A 19,572-nucleotide genomic window follows, 5' to 3' on the forward strand; every position below is an offset into this window, starting at 1 on the left:
GAACAGCCGGTCTTGTGAGTTTTCAGCTTGAAATGATAGTGATATAACAAGATGAGCAAAAATGGTGAGACCCCAAGCAATTAAGGTGGGTGTGTACTCTTCCTGAAATGCATATTGGTGGTTTGACAAGGGAGACAAGCTGACTGCTTTGTTTCACAGTAGCTGTGTTTAGTTCATGCTGTCAAGCGTGGATTCTGACACTTAACAGTATTAATATTGCTATTTCTATTGATATAATTAGCACTTCTATAAATAATAGCTAAGGCTGCCATAGCTAAGTATATTACTGCAATCAGCACTATCAGGCCCTTCTTCGTTACACACCCTCCTGGAAATGCAAGCTGATTGATCTCAACAAGAAGACAGCCACTGAGCAACGCTGTTGATTCTAGCGGCCCAGCGAGGAGCAGCTCCCACCACGTAGAAGTCTCTCCTAAACAACTAGTTTGTATGTGTGAGACTAACATTTCTCACCAGTCTTGCACCTGCCAACGTTTGAATGCTATAAATAGGGACTCTTCTTTTCAGCCACACAATTAAAAAACCCTCACATTGAGTTCAGTGGGCGTTATTCATACACTACAATGGCGGAGAAGTCCTATAAATTGTTTTGGAGACAATCTGGAACCCACATTTAAACTCCACCTAAACAGCACAAAGATTTTATTTATTTACTTTACAGTTATGAAACAGAAAACTGCTTAATAAAACAGATATTGCTGCTTTTACCAGAAGAACAGCAGCACCTGCCATTTCAATCCCTAATTTCATTCTGGTACCTTTAAAAATAGGGAAGAATGACAGTTTGTCTAGACGGCCAAACTTCAGGCACTTCCAACCTGTTTCCCATAACTTTGCTGTTTTTGCTGCACCTAAAAGCTGTAACTTCTACATGAGTTTTGACAGTGTTTAATATCTACCTTGAGGTACTTATGCTCAATGACTGCAACTTACAACCAGCACCATTGGGAGACGGAAGTGTACAGAACCAATGGTGGTGGAAATAAAGCCTCAGGGTCTCAAAAGATGCATACAAAAATACAAGCATTTAAAAATTATCACCAGTTTTGGAAACAGTGGGTATTTTCTGCTTTCTTCATCTTCCTAAAGTGATGTGGGTAAACACTGCACAAAGCTATTCTGAAGGCAAATATTTACAGTGTCTGGAAATAGAAAGTGTTATGTATAAGAAAAGCAGCCTAGATGTCTGACTGGAGTTTGCTACAAAAATGCTTTAAAACTTCCACTTTCTTAAGCGTTAGTCAAACGAATATGCTAAAAGTCATATGGGAAATTAGGCAATTCATTTTCACAATTACTATTGGGTGGGAGACACACAGTTTTGAATCCTGGAAGCTCTTCCAGAAACTGTACTTGCTACCTGCAGTACTTAAAAGCTTAAAATGGTAGAGAGGAGACTACAATTCCAAAGGAGCTTTGAACCCCTGTACTACTAATGCAGCTCACTTTATATGAGGCCAAAGCACTCAGAGAGCACTATGTCTTTCAGCATTATCAATGCCAAAATCATTCCTGTATAATTCCACTGATGTCACTTCAGTTATTTCAAAGAGGAAATTCATGTCTAAGCCACCTTCTGTTTTCTGATGTAAACCTAGAATAACTGAACCAAAGTTTATAAAACTACTGACACTGGTATTTATTGTCAAACCAAACAGCCAATGGAAAAATTGGCACTGAAATTATTACTTTAGATATTATTTATAACTCTGATGGCTGCATTTTGGAATTCTCCATGTACATACCTTTGCAAATATTTGTGATGACAGCACATGGTATTATTCTTGTTGCACAGATAGGAAACAAAGAGTGAGCAATTTTTCCCTAAAGTCAAATATGCTATTTGTGGCAGAGAACTTCATGAGGCACAAGTTTAAAGCCAGGAAACCAGACCAGTAAACAAGTACTCAGTCTTCAATATGCTTTCAAGAAAATATAAGAATCAATAACTGGCTTGGACCTCATACTAGATTTAAAAAATAAGGAATGATGAAAGAATAATTATTTCTTTGAATAAGCTGTTAAAGAGTCAAAATCAGAACTTTCTCTTACAAAGGAAATTTGATAACAAAATGTCTTATTCCGGTATTCCTTGAGGCATCTTTCATTAATATCTGGGAAAATAAGAGTATAATCTGAGGTCCATTTATATCAGTAAGCACAAAATTATCTACACACCAAAATCTTTTTATTTCCTGCTCACCCTACTCGGGTCACAAACATGGGACTTCCCAAAGGAACACAGACGTTCCAAAATCACCTCTGGTTGTGAAAACTAGTCAATGACAACTATTTTCTTCTGTTTCAGATATACTCAATGATTCTTCTCAGTGAATATACTGCTCATGAAAATTGAAGAACTGAATTTTGACTTGCTTGGGTTGCTCTGATACCCAAGATCAAGGGTCAGCATGCTTGTGTAAAGGCAAACAAGCAAAGTTTACTAATAGCTGCCAATTTGAGACACTGTAATTTTTTTGTTTGTTTATCAATAATGTAATGATTTGTGCACACTCTGCAATACCTCTCTCTTCAGAGAGCCTAAACTGCTGGTAAGATTTCTTGAGCAATTACCGATGAATTCTGCTTACTTAACATTAATTTGGTACTTCCAGCAAATTAAAAATAATTATTTTTCCCCATAGCATCTTCTACATTAATATCTGCAATCACTCTGGAATCTTAATGAGCTAAACTCAGTAAATTCTGTCCATTCTTGGCTAGAGGACTGCCTTCTCCTTCATGATACACATGCAATCATTTGGGAACAGTTTGCAAATCTAAAATTCCACCTCGCTTGAAGGGATTTACAGCCTCACATGACAAAATATACTGAACAATACTGAGGCCCTGTGAAAAATAAACAGAAAGAACACACTTATTTTCTAATACCATGATGGAAATAGTAAGTCTTGAGGGCTGCCTGGATTTTGACCAAGGTTACCCAGCAAGGATCAAATCCTATTTGTCTTAGGCAGGCAGCCCTGCCGAAATCAAATAAGCCTACAGCACAGATCAGTATACTAAGGCTATGGTTTAACCTCTGAGGCATGCTATAAATCCTGTGCCACAAAATAGGTGCTATGGATTAATTTCTAATACCAAATTATAACTCGTCACTGAAGAGCTGAAAACCCAATTCCCCTCACAGATTTACATAACAAGAACAGAACCATGCTGAGATTTAAGACTTTACTTGCAAAATTTCCAACAAAATATTTTCCAAGATACTCAATTCATGCAGTGACAAATAAATCACACTGAGGTAACAAACCATACATTATGACACACCACCTTTTTTTTTCCCCTTAAATCTGCCTGTATATCTAGTCATTAATTTACCCAATAAATTAATTCCACAAGTGGCTCTCCGAGTCATCAGTTTGAATTATCAAGTTTCTGCTGTATTTCCAAAACAATGCCAGGCATGCATGTGCGTAGGAGGGATGGGACAATGAAGCCAATAGGTGCAGCTGTGGCCTGGGAGGCAGAAGTTCTGTACAAACTCTGTCACTGACTGCTTTTTGACATTGGGAAATAATTTCAGTGCTGTTTAATTCAAAGTCTTGCTAGCATACAATATTTTAGCAATGAAGCCACTCCTCGAACATTTGGAAGGCAGAAACAAGCATTTATGAACTTCATGAAATCTTATTTTCCCCTGAAAAATTAGCAACACTGGGGGGAAAGGGGTGTGTGCAGCCAGTCTAGATTTCTGGTCTTTGTAACTTCCCCCTGTGTAAAACAGGAAAAAAAAAATAAAATCCACCTTCACAATGCATCATTATGCAAGAACAGGTGAAAGACCACCTCTTAAATTCAGACAATTGAATGGGCTAGCTGGTATCTCGTACTTCTGACAGCGCTGCTGCACAGGATCTGAACAGTTCTTCACTTTAATATGAATGCTGGCAGCCCTGATTTTAAAACAGAGGGCTTAGGTTCCATTCCTAATGTTACATCACAATAAGACCAAACATTAAATCCTCAGCCAGAAGGACTTTTCTCGTATTTTACTTCTGTGCTACCGCAACAAAAGGGATACATTTTAAGACTCATAAACCATTTCATTTTGGAAGATACAAGGCATTCATATCTTTAACAACTGACTAGTCACAGATTCCACATGCTATCAGAAAGTTTTCTTCTCCTAGAAATGAGGATTTTTAAAAAACACCTACAGATTAAATGATGAGATTTAAAATAATGCTAAAATTTTCTGTAATGTTCTTCCTGCATTACAAATGGACTATTAAATCAGCGAAGTGCCAATCAAATGCTTTTGTACTTTGAAAAAAGGTTTAAATAACAAAAGCAGTTTTTCAGGCCTCTCTCTCCCTCGGTAGTCAGTGTCACCTATGCACTAATTACAACATATTTACTCGCTTTTCTAGTAAGATCACGATTGAATAGATTTTTTTTGAGAACATGATTTTTAAGAAAAGTTGCAATCAGAGCCTCGTGGATTCTGCCTCTTATTAATCCAGCTTGTCTAAGAAAAATATAATGTTGTGCAGCAAACTTCAAGATGTATGACAGGATTCAGTTTCCAGCTTTAAAAATCAACTCGCTGCATGACCTTGGGTGAACCATTAATTAACTAGGGCCAAATCCTCTGTGGACTAAACACAATGGAACTAGCCAGTTTGTACAAGCCAAAAATCTGGCCCCAAGTTTCCAGAAGTTTTGAATCGAGCTGGCCAAATACTGGAATTTTTGTGCTGTGAAAAAATATTTAGTTCTGTTTCAGAGTAAGAAGTAAAGCTCTCACGTCCTTTGTGGAATAAAAATTCCAAGAAATTCCTTTTAAAGGGGTGAAAACGGGTGGGGGGGGGGGGGGGGGAAGGAAACAAAAGGGGGGGAAAAGGTGGAAGTCTCTGAGGGGAAGATTTTATTAACAGTGGTTTCTCCTTGTAAGCAGAAAGTAGAATTGACAGAAGTCTGCAAGGCAGGTAGCCATGAACCATCACTTTAATTTCCTGGCCAGAATAATGTAACTTTTTTCCCTAGTAAAACTGGAACTTTCTTGCAGAAAACTGCTTCACAAATACCACATTTTCCACTGGGGAGGGAAGGTTCCTCCCAGTCAGCTCTAATACTGTGTCCTCATTGCATCCTCTGAACAGCTGAAAGAGCTCTTGCCTCTGAGGGGTTTTTGTGTGTATCAGACTAGGATACAGTACTTTCCTATCACAGATTTATTTTTGTCTTGAGTTACCCTTTCTTGCAAAGCACCCCGAGACTCACAGATGCGAAATGGTTCTGCGTTTCTACAACCTCAGCCCCGTAAATACCAGAGACATCATTTCTGTATGAGAGCACACCCAGGCATTCAGAAAGACCCAGGAAAGCGCTTGGATTTCAGGACTGTGATCCGGTAGCTGTAGACAATAACAGCTTTTATAGAGATATTTTTTGCTCCCAAAGAATGACTCTGCTCAGAGAGCCGAGCTTCAGGCTTTGCACATTAATTCGCTTTACTCGACAGCGAGTCTTACTTTCCCACAATTTCCCATTTGCACAGAGGGCTCCAAGTCTGACAGGAGGGCTTTTAAACTGAGAACACCGACTCGCTGGGCTACAAAAGGAGGCGAGTGTGGGAACACGACGGGCAGTGCGGCAGCCCGTTTACTCCTCCAGCTGCAAACCCATTTCTTTCCCGCTGACTGCCGAACGCGGAGCCCCCTCCCTGCTGAAGGGACACGGCAAGCCGGGCACACGGCGCTGTCCCCCCGGCACAGGAGCTGCCCGGCGCTGGGAGGAAGGACGAGCGGCCGATAGCCCTGGAAGCGCTCCGCCGGGACCCCGCTGCCACAGCCTCCGCGGGGAACACGGGCGAACAGCCGATTGCTCCGTGAGCGCTCGGGGACGGCAGCGAGAACCAACCAAACCCCGAAAAACCACCCGGCAGCGGAGCTCTGCCGTGCGGGAGGACGAGCAGCTCCTGCCCAGCCCGGCACCCCGGGCACCGGCACTGCCTTTCTCCCGGGGGATAACCCCGACCTGCCCTCTCAGAACCACCGAAGCACAGGCTGGGCAAGGCTGGAGGGGGTCACACACCCGCTCCGACCCCTCTGCTCGAGCGGGGTCATCCCGGAGCACGCTGTACGGGATCGTGTCCAGATGGCTCTTGGGCATCTCTTCCCTCCCCGACCCTCGCTCACAAACGAGCGCCGCCAACTTTTCCCAGCGGCGCGGCTGGAGAAGGAGGAGGAGCAGCGCCGGGGGGGGACAGGCGGGGGGAACGTCGCTGCCAAGTCTCCCTCTCCGGCCGCGCGCACCCTCAGGGGAGCGGCCCCGCCGGCTCCAAAACTTTTTCGGGACGGCGAAAAAGCTCTGGGAGGCGGCGGGTGCGAGCCGTTCCCCCTGCCGGACTCGCCGCGCCGCTCCCTCCCCGCCGGGACGCGGCAGCCCCTCAGCCCCCCCCCACCGCCCCTCACCCGCCCGCCCCGCCCCGCTGGGCGGAGCGCGCGCGGGCCCCGCCCCCGGCCGCGCGCTGACCCCGGAAGCGCCGGTACCTCTCTCATCTTCCCCTGCCCCGCGCTGGGCGCCGCCGGCTCGCGGCACTTTCAGAGGCGGCCGCCGTCGCCTCGCAGGGCCCCCTCATTGGCCCCCGGCCCCCCCGCCCCGCCGGCCCGCACCCATTGGCTCGCAGCGCCGCCACTCAGGGCGGGCTCCGCCTCCCGTCGCCGTCTGGGCCCGCCCCTCTCCTCCCGACGCACGTCTAGTTCTCGATAGGCAAAGCCGGTCCGCTATGCCCCCCTCCTATTGGAAGGCGCAAACGTCGGTCAAACGTGCGGCGCCTCTGATTGGCCGGATTTTAGAGCGCTAGGGGGCCGTCTTCGCAGCTCGGGAGCGCTGACTGGCTGGGCGGAGGTGTCAGTCGTGCCGGCACTCGCGTACCGATTGGTCGCCGCGGGCCAGGCAGCAGGTTAGGTTGCGCTCCCCCCCGCCACGCCCCCCCCGCCTTCTACGCATTTCTATTTCCCGCTTTATTTATTTATTTTCTTCCATAAACTTAAATGACCCCGGAGGGGGCGGGACCTGGGCGGAGCCCTCCCGGGCCGGGCGACCAATGGCGGAGCGGCCTCGGGGCGGGGCCGGGCGCGGCGCAGGCCTATGGGAGCGCGGCAGAGGGGCCGCGCTCGGCCAATGGGGCGGCGCCCCCGCCCCAGCCCCAGCCCGCAGCGGTGCCGGGGGGCCGGGCCGGGGAACGGGGATCGGGGAATGGGGAGCGGCCGCGGCCGCGGTGTCCCGGGGCGGGAGGAAGGGACGCAGGGTGGTTTGGATGGTTTCCTTCCTCGCACGCAGGAGCCGCGGCAGCGCGCCCGCTCGCAGCCTGCATGAGGCGCTCACCCCGGGAAGCGAGGGGAAGGCGTTTTCCCAGGAGCGCCTCTCGGGCCGGGGATCCCTGTGGGGCCTCGGTCCGTAGGGGTGGGGCAGAGAGCCCCTCGGGCAGAGCCCACAGGCGTTCTGGCAGCACAGGCCGCCTTCCTGCGTGCTGGGTTTGCAGCCAGGTGCGGAGCGCTCGCTGAGCCCCAGAGCGCTGGTGCCTCCCGGAGGGACCCAGCGCTGTGTCAGTCTCCCTCCTTTCCCGTTAAAGGGAAGGCCCAGGCCTGCCTTTGTTGTTGCGCTACTTCCATATAGAATTCTTAACTGTTCTCAACGTCTCTTCGGGGTTTTTTGGGTTTTGCTGGTGTTTGTGGTTGTAAGTCCTTGATGTTTCAGAGCTCTACCTTCCCCTTTCTCCATGCTTCCTTCTCGTGTCCGATCAAATTAAACTCACACTTTATATAAATTATTTGCTTACTATCCTTCCTTCCTGTGCACTAGGTTAGTTGAGATTTGGTGGTTATCATTCCTCTGGAGAACGCTGAGCTTCCTACTTGCCTATTTTCCCCAAAGACTATTCTTGTGTGATCCAGCATTAACACTTTCTGAATTCCCTCATCCTAGCAATTGGTTATGTTTGCTTTTCTCTGTCCTGTTAGTGTGGATCACCCAATGTAAAGTGACCAGCCTTACCCAAGTTTCTTCCCACGTTCCCATCACAAGTGTGTCCCTTGGAGCCATGCAGATGGGACTCCCACTCCAGATGGTTTCTCCATCTTCCATGTCAAGGTTTGTCACCAGTGTTCCAGGAAATGTCCTTTGCTGCAGTCCTTCCTGCACAACCACCTGCCCTATTGCCATGAGCTTGGGTGGTTCCACTACCTGCTTGGAGAAAACTCCTCTGTGCCATGAGTTTGTGGGAGGTCCTTTCCAGGGCAGGGCCTGGCTTCTTCCCTCTCATCATTCTCAGGGGCCTCTCTTGAAGCAGCCCTCACTCCCATCGCACATTTCAGAGCTGGTGTATAAAAAACAAGGCCATCTCTTTTCCTCCCCTATTACCTCCCCGAACAGGGCATTACCTTTATCTTTTTTTTTCCACCTACATGGGTTACATCTCATCTGGTACTAGAAGAAGGTAAGGACCCCCATCAGATTCAGATCAGTAATGTAGCAAAGTATTAGGATTTTAACCGCAGGCATATTCTGACTGCATAGCTGCTTCAACATAAGCATATGCTGAGGTTCTGTGCCCAATCAAAGCTTTAATTTCCTTCTCATTTCTTGTGGCCTGTTCTGCATTTTTAAGATGAGACAGAGTGTGAAATAAAATACTCAGAAAAATAATTTCTCTAGGGCATATTCTGTTTGATAATGTCATACCTGGAACTTCATCTGGGCTGTCAAAACAATGTTGCATGACAGTTAAACTGAGCACTCTTCATATACATAAATCTTCTGCAGTCTGTAGCTAAGTATCAAGAATGAGCTGAAGGCTCCTGTAGCTGAACTATTCCACTGAGTGAGAAATGATGTGACCATTTGGGAGCAGATAGCTCCCAGCTAGTAACTCCAGGTAACACCGTGTGCAGGTGGCAATTAATTAATACATGGATATACATTTATGAGGCATGCCGTGGAGGGACAAGGCACTGATTTCTAAGAGGTGCAGAAGAAGAGGTTCTTCTCCTTGAACACTGTTTATTGTCCACCATGGCTCGTAAGGCCACATTTCTGGTGGGAATTGCTGTTGTATCAGTGATGCCCAGCAAGTCAGTGGTGATTTCCTCACATAAGAGGGAACAACATTTCCAGTGGTTATGTGGGTCTGCTTCTTTTTGATGCTATCATTAACAATCGTAGGATAGTGAGCACACTTTTAAAATTTAGGATTAGAAATCATGCTCATGTATGTTACAAACCTCTCAGAAGCTGTGAAGAGAACTAATTGTGTTACTTTCAGGAAGCGATGCAACCAGTACCTGGTATTTTATAGAATTGCTTAGCATGATATAGAAATATGAATCAACTATAGAAGAACTATAGTTAAGAAATTTCCTCCTCGAGGAGGCAAAAAGATGGTATAAAAGGACTAGAGAGGTCAGGCTAAATCACAAGTGAAATAAAAAGCAAAGGAGAAGAGGACAAATCTCATGCTAGGGTATCCAAACACAAGTGTCATACAAAAAGTAAGCCCAGGGAGAAATAGTTCTTCTATAGCCAGTGTCAAGGACACCTCAGCTGAAATACAGTATTTGGTTTCATACACTGCATTTAAAAGAGGTTATAAAGATCAGAGACTAAAATCTTTGAAGTGGCAATGGTAAGAGTCTTAGAAAACATGACCTACAAAAGAAGAACAAAGGAGCTACATTTGTTTAGTCTAGAAAAGGGATGAATGAATGAGGGGAACAGTACAAAGTTCTGGCAGTAAACTTCTGTGGGTTCAGCACTGTAATAGTCTTTGGAGGCCATAGGATCCCTGATGGTGGATGCTTTTAAAATTACAACAGATTGGGGTCAACTGCCCTCTGGGCAGTTGCCTCAGGCAGCAAAGCAGGAAGATCATGAGTGGCATGCTGCCTTGCTGGGACAGGCTGGAAACTGTGACACAGGGAACAGAGCATCTGCAAGAAACAACCCAAACCTCCCCAGGGCTTCCTGCTCCTCCTGAAGACATGATAGCACCAGTCAGCTCCAGGGTAGCATGTCACCTCTCTAAGCAGCAGCATGTGCTAGCTTCTGCTTAGCTTTGTTGTTGGATTTAATGGCAAATCCAAGATTATAAATACAGTCAGGACAACACTCTGGGAGGCTACCAGGCATTAGGTGTCAGATCCTATCGAGTTCTGTCTATGTTTGTCCCTACAAGACCTTTCAGGTCTATCCTAGCATTACATTCTTGTGAGCAGGGGTTTGACTAGAAGAGCACTCTGTAGATCCACATTTTTGTGCTGCCTGAACTCAAATCACATAGGGAACAATTCCTTTCACACCAGTAGAGTTGCAAACAAATGTCTTTATTGGTGAAGTAAAATTGGACTCTTGTAAACAGCAACATTGAAATGCATTGCGTTTTTGTAGTAGCTTTATGCATGTGAATATCAAATTCCATATACATGTCTACAGAATTCAAGTTTTGGGGGATGAATGCCCTACCTTAATTGGCACGAATGAAGAAATAGTCCCTCATCAGTCAGAGCTCATAGTGAAATCATAAAAAGTCTAATTTATTGCATTTTTTTCAATATGACTTCATTTTCGAGCATTTTGTGACAATCTGACCTAATATTGCACTGATTCACACAATAGAGCTGTTCTATTGTACTTTAATGACTGGAAATGTAATTTGCTTCCTGTTTAATATTTAAGCCAGCAATAATACCAAAAAGGCTTATTGCTCCTAAGAAAAGATGAAAGGGGTATAACTCTTAAGGTTTTTTTGTGTTCAAAATTTGACCTACTTTAAAAACACTAGAAACTCATGGGAATGGTCCTCAGAATTAAAAATACCAATATAAGATTGTTGCCTGGGAATTTTAAGATACATCACTTCCAGCTCATAGAAAAGCAGAATTTCCTTCCTGAGGGAAATCCAGATAATTCAAAATTAATTTTTGTCCCAAAATACTGAATGAACAGAGTTTTTCCACAGAAAAATGAAGTTCGAAAAGAAAAAAATACTCTGAACTTCAGAAGTATTTAATTTGGGTTTGATGACTATCTTGAAATTTTTCAGTCTGGCTTAGCTGAAGAGGCATCTGTGCCTGTCTCAGCTACCCCTAGTGACTCTGACATGACCAATGCTCTGTGGCCTTGCCTCATGATGTTCCTTGGAGAGAACAGCTCCATGGCCATTCCACCTTGCCCATACAGCTTTTCTGTGGGGAGCAAGGAAGACAAGTTTGGTGTAACATGCAGGGAAGACAACTTGCAAAAGCTGATCTGAAGAGGATAACAGGAAGGTCCATTATCTGAACTGCTACAAAACTGAGGTAGGTATATGGTGGCTCAGACAGGGATGCAGAGCCATGGAAATAAAGCAGTTCAAAAGGAGAACAGCACAACTAAAGCATAACTTTCACATGGGGTGCAGTGGTGAATCTGCCCTACTCTTTCCCCCATTAAAGGGTCATTTCCTTTTAATTTGGCATTACTGTACATCCCATTATACTTTTGGATGATCGTCTTTGGTAGCTCTGCCAAGCCTTTCTTTGTCCTCTGTCCCCTCGCTTCCTTCTCCCTTTGGAGACTGCATTCCTCCTTGTTTGGTCTCTTATTGAGGCTGTCTCTATCTCAGGGCTCCATGAGCTGAGTCCCACACCTACATGGAGAGGAAGCCTGAGATCCAAGGCTTCATGAAATTCCTCAGGGACAGAGCCATTTCCAATTATGAACATATTACAAGTAGTTAGATGTATACTGTTAAGCTACTGTCATACTTCCACTTGACAGATGGGTATGCTGGTCTCTGCATAAATTTACATTGGTAAATATACATTTAAAAACACCCCAAACAATGCAAACTATCACAAGTGGTTCCACAGAAACATCTGCATTTTGCCAGGCTTGACTGAACTCACTCCTCTAGGAGCACACACAAGAATTACAGGTGTCACTGAAAGGAGGACCGGAGAGAAACACGTTCTAATGTTTTGTTTCACGTGGTTTTATAAATAAGAGTGTAGCATCACTTATTAAATCATGACATTTTGACAAATGATGCTTTGTGTTACCCTTAGGTGAGAAGAAATGTGAATAGAATAGTTTTCAGCAGTCTGAAAACCAGGTTGGGAAGAAGGACTGCTGTGAACTATTCTCAGATCAGTCATTTACTTGCTCCATGTATTTGGATAAGATACTCAGTCCTTATCTATATACCATGGTTGTACTGCTTCAACTTTAGTTCAGTAAAGCTATACAAACTCCAGTATTAACATGACTATACTGGCATGCAAGTACTTTTATCGGAATAATGTGCTCATGTCGGGCAAATCTTACCACTGTAACACACCTTTGTATCACTACAACTGCCAGCACAGCAGAGAGCACTGCTATAACAAAAAGATAAAAATCTCACCCCTTGCCAAAATACTTCTACCTAATACTGAAATATGCACAGCCCATCTTTGCTGCCTCTCTTTCCTCCATCCAGGAAAGACTTTCAGATTTTTCCTTGCAGGGTTTATGAGCTTTAGTTCCTATTTGCAACAAGGCTTTGCAAAGTCCATGTGAAATGTGCCAGGGCTTATTTTTAGCCAGTCACAGGGCTTTTTTTAAGTCTCTAAAAAGTGTTTGCAAGAGGTAGCTGTACCCCAAAATATACCATAGCAGGGGCATTCAGCTGGGCCTGCTTCCTTTTCCTGTGAAGATTTCACTTGGCATTTGACTCAGACTTTTCTGACAGCTATTTAATGACATATTGACCGTGTGACTGCCCCTGATATTTCATGCTTAATGTGAAATCCCATCTTTTTTCTCTGGACTTTTGGAGATTGGCTTCTTTCCCCCACCACCATTAGTCTGACAAGCGAAGGTTAAATCAAGAAGGACAAAAATCTTTCATGTTCAAGGCAAAAATAGTCAGGCCGTTTTCTCTGCCACCTTTTACCCAGCAGCTGAGCAGGAAAAAGCCAAATCAAGAGGCTGCCATCTGTGGGAGGAACAAGGGAGGACAGCAGAGCCTCCATCCCTGCCAGCATCTGAGGGGAGTTGGGCAATGTTGGGCTAATTGTTGGTGTAAATGACATCAGCATTTGGCCTAAGAACAGTAGCTTCTCTACGAATAATTTAGTAAGTACAAATATTAAAAATATTTGAAGTTAGACATTAACCAAATGAAATGTTTATACAACAATAGTAAAATGCATTTGATCACGCTTTATGGACTGAAACTCAAACAGGCTTTTATTTAGCAAAAATAATGGGGATGCTGATGCAATTTCTAGTTAATCAAACTGGAAAAATTCAGAAGAAACTGTCTTTTGAAATTAAAAATGTAATTTCCAGGACAGCTTTGGACTTGTTCACAAGAGATTTCCTAATCCACAAATCCATTCTGATGGCTCTTTTCCTACAGGCACTCTCTCTAAGCACCAGGGCACTGATATTTTCCTCAGGTTCACTGCTCATTTTGAAGCCATGGAGCAGGATACTCTGCAGCAGGGTTTCTGCCCCATCCTGCCTGCTCAGCCCTGCATTGACTCAGTTGTCTGCTACACTAGAAATGAGAGACTCAGATCCAACATTAGCAGGAAAAGTCTGGATTGCATAGGCCCCAAAAGATGCCTACACTGAACACGATACATAGGAACAGGACCATCTAGATTGTCAGGCTCTAAAGGTTTACATCCATGTGTTTTTCAAGTATATAACTAGAACACAGTTAAGACAACATTATAGGCATAAACCCTGCCCCACCTGCTTTCTTCCAAGAAGGATGGGGTTTAGGCAAGGTGCAGGGACACCAGGACAGCCAGCCTGCCTGTTGGAGGGTAGCCTGGGGGCAGGAATCTGGGAGGAAGGGTGAGACCTTCAAGAACCTGGCTGGATTTTAAATGCTGGAGTCTTCCATGAAGTCTGCAATCCCAGTCACCTCCAAGAGCATGGAACTCCAGCCCAAAGCTGCTTTTGGTGTCTAAAGAGTGGGTCACATCTGGCTTGAATTTAGCATTTGCTCTTTGTTAGTGCACTAAAGGCTGTTTAATTGATGTTCAGGCTGTGTGTGTGTGCATGTGTGTATGTATGTATTAAGCAAGAGACAGCAGGTCCTACACAGGCAAGGTTGACTGTTACCCCTGAGGCAAGAGGCCCATGGAAAGCAGGGTGGCCAGTGTCCTATTATTGCCCTCTACTATTTTTTGACCTCCACTTGATATATTTTTCCATAACCCTAGGCAGCGAGCTCTCGGTGGGTGGGAACTATCTGTTTGTATTGTCTGCTAAATGAGGACCTCACTGTGGAATACAGCTTCTGAACACAGACAGATATTACCAACAGGCAACATGGCCAGCATCTGTCTTAACTGGTCCATCACCACAGGCAAGGTGGGTATCACCTGAGCCAGGGGAAGCCTACAATGGGAGTCAAATGCTGTTCCCTTACAATTGTGCCAACACTGGCATATTATGAAAGCCATAACACACATTAAAGCATGGATGATACACATCTCAAGAAGCAATAGCTAGATAGCAGCACACAAAGGTGACCAACAAACATCTTGAGAAGGACAGTGGGGAAACAACAGCAATTATGGTCAAAAGTAATAGTTTGAGAAAATGCTGCTTCCAGGCATACCAGAGGCACATGCTAGGCACTGGTGTTGCCCTTTCAGTTGCATTTGTTGCTGAAAAGTGAGTGATGTCAGCACATCACGGGAACTTCCAGGAGACTTGTACCTGCATTTCTGACCCTCTAATATTTCTTTGTCATGCAGAACAAAGGAGATCTTGCCTTGCCTGTGGTATCTGATATGTCACTATGCTTGCAGGATATCAAAGGAGCAACAGTTAGAGTGATTGCAATTACACCATTGGGATAAATGAAACAAAACTGTACCAAAATGAAGTTAAGAGGCCATTAGCTCAAAGTAAACATAACCTAAAGGGCCATGGGTATTCCCTGATTCCCCTGGAATAGCATTCATCATTTTGCCATGAAACTGCTTCAGAATGCAAGTCTTTCCTGGGGAAGCACTGAAAGCATGAGCTGAATGTACCTGATGCAGTATTGCCTAACTGCTTCAGTGGCTTCCGAGGCTTTAGCTTGGGAGAAATTACAAGCATTCTGTTCCTCTCCAGGGGACATTAACTCTGGAACATAATGCTAGGCATTAAATTACAAAGCATATAATCATTGCACTGCTGATCAACTCATGCTCATACTAGAATTCTTACTTATTCCTTACACCTTCCCAGATCCCAGAAGCTCACGTTGCTTTCTACTCAGCTGTCCAATTTGGACTGACAATACCCAAGCCCTGTCTGAGTGGTGGCAGGACAAAAATGTTTGGTATTCTGAAAACCGAAAGTAAAGAGATGAAACAAACCTGACTATAAAAATATACCACATGACCTGGTGACCTCAAGATTGTATTTATTTTCACATTTAATTTTGGTAAACATGTATCTTTAAGATTAGAGTCAACATAGTCAATGTCTAGTCTGTTGCTCTGTCAAGATAAAATCCAAGAGGCTTTTTGAAGGAACTGTGTCTAGCTGCCTGTGAGTTTCATGATGATGAAGGGCCCTGATAGTGCAGAATATTGTTCATGAGGCTGAGAACCAGGACATGCAGATACTGCTTGTTTATGCTGTGCACTTGCTCAGGGTTTTTGGACAAATTATTTATTTGTTATGTCTTTCACCACCACATCCCCCCAGTCCCCCAAGAGAAAGTAGTATTAACAATATTCCTAACTTCTACACAAAAAATTAAAAGCATAAAGGAAGAGGGGTAGAGTTCATACTCACAATATCTACTACCAATCTAGGATAATGAGTAAGTATAGTGGACATTACTGTACTAGCAGTAATAGAGTCAGATTGAACTGTGTTAAGGTTAGAGATCTATAAAAATGTTAACTTTCTTACTGCTTCCAAAAATAAGCTTATGTCTCTCTGGACAGCTGACAGCACTCACTGTATCTAGTGACAATGCTGAAGTGACAAGTCTCAACCCTGGCTTGCTCCCTCATTTCTGTTCACATTAGGTTAGGACCTAGAGGGTTGCAGGACACTGTGTTGCCTGATTGCTGAATGATGTCATCCCCAATCACTTATGTATCATGTTTCTGGGGCACTGAGTTATTTCCCTTTTTGTGCTCTTTCTGATGAGGAGGAACTGGAACTAAACACTTTTGCCTTTCATAGCCTCTAGCTAGTAGTATCTGGCATGGGAGCCAGTTATATTGAGCAGGCTGTGCTGGAACTTCACATTTCAACCAGAAACACTTAGAAATTATGGTGCTTGCATCCCATCTAGTGGAGGGATCAGATGAATTCATCAGCTGCTTGTTGCTAAGTAAGCACATACTTCTGCTGTGAGTGTAGGAGCAGAGCTATCAGCCTCCTCAGGATGCAGGCAGTTCACACAGCACGATCACAGTGGTGATTCACCCCATGCAGAATGGATTGGGTGCATTTCTTGACATAAAATTAAGTCTGAAAGTTTACCCTGATGTCAGGCATTTGCACTAGGAAGGAACAACTGGCTACCTTTAACTGTGGGCAACAGCTTTACTGCTCCAGGGCATCAGCATGAGAACCAGCTGTAATTTCTGAGTTGCTGCCAATGATTAAAACTAATTAGCCATTTTGAGACTAACAAACACTTTGCAATTCCCTCTGAATCCCCCTACAGCCCCATAAGGATCATGATCCAACTTGAAAAAGCTTTCATCTGCTTCATAGGCAGGATGGGAGAGCGAGATGTCTTTTCTTCCTCCAGGGAAGAGGCTGCAGAGCCAAAACCTGTTCGGTTGTCCTAACCTGAAAGAAGGCACTGTTCACCAGTAGGTCAGGTGAGCAGGGCATGTCACAAACCACCCTAGTGACAGTAGAATGAACCATTTGTACAGATCTCTACAGATTATTTTGACTTGCACTGAAATAATCGGGGGATGGTTTCTGACAGGTTTGAAAATGAGCTTGAGTGGCTCCTTCTTGAGAAGAGTTCATTCTGCCAGCCCCTGAGCCTCATTCCCCACTGGCCCCCTGCAGCTGCACAGTGCAGAGCTCAGCTGCCTGCCACCAGGCAGACATCTGCTGTTGTTGCCACATGCAGGCATCTCCCAACCTGCATCTCAGCATCTGGGAATCCCAAGTGCCAGGGCAAAAGAGTTATTCCCAAACAGACTAGGGCTGCCCCTTCCTGCTCTTTTCCTGATTTAATAGAGCTATCAGGACGCATCTCCTAAAACAAAGTGATGCAGTTTTATACCCAGCAGTTTTTTTAGAACCATGAGTCTTGCTGTTACACAGAGAAAGCCTGTGGACATGGAACAGTCTGTATGCAAGTGAGCACATAAGATAGGTGAGCATGCCACCCTCCTGACACATTACCCACTGCCAGCTGGTGAAAGCCTGTTTCATAGATCAAGCACAGATTTCAGCTAAAAGAATTTCTTATGCATAATGAGAGTGTTAGAAGGGGGTTGTTCATTCCTCCTCATCTTCATACTTAGTGATCACCTGCAAGATAAAATGCTGTTTCTGTATACAACAAAAATACAATGCCTTCTCGTACCTGGCAGTGCCTCCAGCCTTTGCACAAACAGATGCAAATAATGCTTCTTTTAGTATGAAAATAAGTGCACTAGATGGCAGTGTTCCTTTTGGATCATTGCAGAGCCACTGCTCCACCATGATCCCCTAATTCAGAAAACAAGGCCCTAACAAGTGTTGATATTGTCATTCCCAGGGTATTGTTCCAAATTTTGGGGTTCCAAACTTGGTGTGTTTCCAAGGTGAAAAACTGCATCTTTGAGTCCCTTCTGCCACTGCCTCTTAGGAAAGTTTTGTGTTCAGTTGTGCATTGTTGCTTCTTGCTGTTGAGCTTTCAGAGCTAGCACTGGACCCAAAGGGTAGTTGAGTTCCTGCACACAGGGGGTATAGCTCATATATTCCTTAACCTTATTCAGACTGAGTTGAAACAATAAGCTTTACAGCAATTTCTCAGTACAAGCTTTGATCTGTTTGTATTGTGCGCCAGATTCTTTGTAAGAGAAGGTGTTTGTATTAATACGAATTTGAAACTTTCGAGTAACACATGGCTTTCCAGAAGCCAAGGAGATATTAACTCTGGGAGATGCTGGGAATGCTTTGAATCAGCACACCTTACCAAGGAAAAACTACGTCTAACTACAGATTGGGAGAGGAGCAAGTAATTTGGACAGCTTTGTATTTGAGCTTGCTCTGTCCACTCACAAGTGAACAAGAGATACATTGGGATTGCTCATATCTAGTGATAAATTTAACTTCAGCCAGCTCTCTCAACTGTGCTAGTCACCCCCTTTTGTCCTCAAAGGAATACTCCAACTGATGTAACAACTTTTTTAGGAGAGAAAGCATCTGTAAACTGTTGAAGGGATGGTGAGGGTTGAGAGAAATCAGAGAAAGAAAAGAGGTAAAGAGCAAAACAGTGTTCAAACTGTGTCACAGGCACGTTCTTCTTTCTTTCAGGATTTTTCATAGAGGAGCACAGAGGAAAGAAAGAGAAAACAATTTCTATTTCTGCTCTTTGTTTTCCCATGTGGAATGTGTTTGGAGAATTGTTTACCTGGAGTGATTGCCTGATTGGATTCTGGTGAGGATTGTTTGAGCCTCATGGCCAATCCAATCCACCTGTGTCTGGACTCCTGACAGAAGGTCACGAGTTGTGAGTTAGATATGGTAGTTAGAAAAAGTAGGTATGTAGTTTTAATATGTACTTTAAATAGAATATTAATGTATTACAGTTTAGTTATATTAAGGAAATCATTCAGCCTTCTGAACTGGAGTCAGACATCATTTCTTCCCACTGGGTTCACCTGCATTTACAATAAAACTGTATTGGTTGACTTCTAACTCCTCATAATGCGGGAATGCAAGAGGGCAATCATTTAGAAGGAAAGCCTGATGGTAGGGTTAAACAGCTCCCAAATGGCTGAAGGACAGCAATCCTGTCACCATAGACTCTGCTGTGAAGTGGAAGGTAGAGCAGCTTCCTGGGTAGTGAATCCCTGGGAAGCACCAGCATTGCACTGCTATGTGTGGCAGAGCTACATCTACCCTTCAGTGCCTGCACTCAGTCCATTTCTGCACACACTGGAGGAAGACATAGAAAATTAGCCCAGTCCTCATCCCTGCACAAGTGCTCTTTGGAGACAACACAAGCATTTCCTTTCCAGTAGACCTGAGCTGAGTTCCAGACCCTTTCACTGATAGGAGGAAAACTGATCTGGTTAGCTTTCACCCTGGCTCTGGGCTCAGAGTTCAGTCCAGGCAACTATGTGTAAGTGGAGGATATTAAGACTTTTTTTTTTTTAATAGTGTTTTCTTTTTAAATGCCTCTCCACTGACCACTTGGATGAATGGAAACCCACCATAGCTTTTTGGGTACCATACCCTGCCACCAACCCTGTACAGCACATCAGATAACGTGCCTGGTCTGCATTTCTTGGGAGCTTGTAATCTACATCCTGATACCACAGCTTGGCAGCAAGCTATGGTGTCCTTCTGGTG

The 19,572-nt window shown here is 44.4% G+C and overlaps 1 protein-coding gene across 6 annotated transcripts in view; it reads right to left on the minus strand.

The window, feature by feature from the left end:
- Positions 1-6,639, minus strand: part of ZBTB20 (zinc finger and BTB domain containing 20) — a 471,634-nt gene extending 464,995 nt beyond the window's left edge. For 3 of the 6 annotated variants that reach the window (XM_021548945.2, XM_021548925.2, XM_021548918.2), the window contains exon 1: positions 6,540-6,639. The gene's annotated coding sequence lies outside the window, so the exon portion shown is untranslated. The remainder of the gene's footprint in view (positions 1-6,539) is intronic. The other 3 variants (XM_021548947.3, XM_021548932.3, XM_021548940.3) reach the window with 2 other exon arrangements.
- Between the last annotated feature and the right edge of the window lie 12,933 nt (positions 6,640-19,572).

The sequence above is a fragment of the Lonchura striata genome, chromosome 2 (genome assembly GCF_046129695.1).
Source record: "Lonchura striata isolate bLonStr1 chromosome 2, bLonStr1.mat, whole genome shotgun sequence".
In the NCBI taxonomy this organism is placed as follows: domain Eukaryota; kingdom Metazoa; phylum Chordata; class Aves; order Passeriformes; family Estrildidae; genus Lonchura; species Lonchura striata.